We start from the raw sequence: 1651 nt of genomic DNA, 5'->3' as shown, positions 1-1651 counted from the left end.
CGAGGCACGGAACGGTCCGCGAACGCCCGCTCCTGGTCTACGCCGACGTACGTATCGTGCTCGAGCACGTACCGGTACGGCGTAGCAGGCGGACGACGGGAGACCGGCCCGACCGACTCGCTCCTCTTACTAGTAGGAGCCTGGCCGCTAGGACGTCGGCGCCGGTACGGTGGTAGCACGGTCGGCTTACGGGGCGAAACCTCCGCGGGCTATCGAAAAAATTTTGAACTCCGGGAACTTTGTCGAAATTAACCGAGGCTCATTTGACGATGTTCCGACAGGCTCCCGGCCCGGATCGACTCCGGGACGCCGCGCATCGCCTTTCGGTCGACTCGGACCGAAATTTTTACAAGTCCCGTCGGCCCGTATCGACTCCGGGACGCCGCGCATCGCCTTTCGGTCGACTCGGACCGTAATTTTTACAAGTCCCGTCGGCCCGTATCGACTCCGGGACGCCGCGCATCGCCTTTCGGTCGACTCGGACCGTAATTTTTACAAGTCCCGTCGGCCCGTATCGACTCCGGGACGCCGCGCATCGCCTTTCGGTCGACTCGGACCGAAATTTTTACAAGTCCCGTCGGCCCGTATCGACTCCGGGACGCCGCGCATCGCCTTTCGGTCGACTCGGACCGAAATTCTCACAAGTCCCGTCGGCCCGTATCGACTCCGGGACGCCGCGCATCGCCTTTCGGTCGACTCGGACCGAAATTCTTACAAGTCCCGTCGGCCCGTATCGACTCCGGGACGCCGCGCATCGCCTCTCGGTCGACTCGGACCGAAATTTTCACAAGTCCCGTCGGCCCGTATCGACTCCGGGACGCCGCGCATCGCCTTTCGGTCGACTCGGACCGTAATTTTTACAAGTCCCGTCGGCCCGTATCGACTCCGGGACGCCGCGCATCGCCTTTCGGTCGACTCGGACCGTAATTTTTACAAGTCCCGTCGGCCCGTATCGACTCCGGGACGCCGCGCATCGCCTTTCGGTCGACTCGGACCGTAATTTTTACAAGTCCCGTCGGCCCGTATCGACTCCGGGACGCCGCGCATCGCCTTTCGGTCGACTCGGACCGAAATTTTTACAAGTCCCGTCGGCCCGTATCGACTCCGGGACGCCGCGCATCGCCTCTCGGTCGACTCGGACCGAAATTTTCACAAGTCCCGTCGGCCCGTATCGACTCCGGGACGCCGCGCATCGCCTCTCGGTCGACTCGGAACGAAACTTCATCGAGTCCCGTCGGCCCGTATAGACTCCGGGACGCCGCGCATCGCCTTTCGCTCGTCTCGAACCGAAATTTTCACAAGTCCCGTCGGCCCGTATCGACTCCGGGACGCCGCGCATCGCCTCTCGGTCGACTCGGAACGAATTTTCACAAGTCCCGTCGGCCCGTATCGACTCCGGGACGCCGCGCATCGCCTTTCGCTCGTCTCGAACCGAAATTTTCACAAGTCCCGTCGGCCCGTATAGACTCCGGGACGCCGCGCATCGCCCTTCGCTCGTCTCGAACCGAAATTTTCACAAGTCCCGTCGGCCCGTATCGACTCCGGGACGCCGCGCATCGCCTCTCGGTCGACTCGGAACGAAACTTCATCGAGTCCCGTCGGCCCGTATAGACTCCGGGACGCCGCGCATCGCCTCTCGGTCGACTCGGAC

Source organism: Neodiprion fabricii, unplaced genomic scaffold (genome assembly GCF_021155785.1).
Source record: "Neodiprion fabricii isolate iyNeoFabr1 unplaced genomic scaffold, iyNeoFabr1.1 ptg000056l, whole genome shotgun sequence".
Taxonomy (NCBI): Eukaryota; Metazoa; Arthropoda; class Insecta; order Hymenoptera; family Diprionidae; genus Neodiprion; species Neodiprion fabricii.
This window is presented reverse-complemented; position numbering follows the sequence as displayed.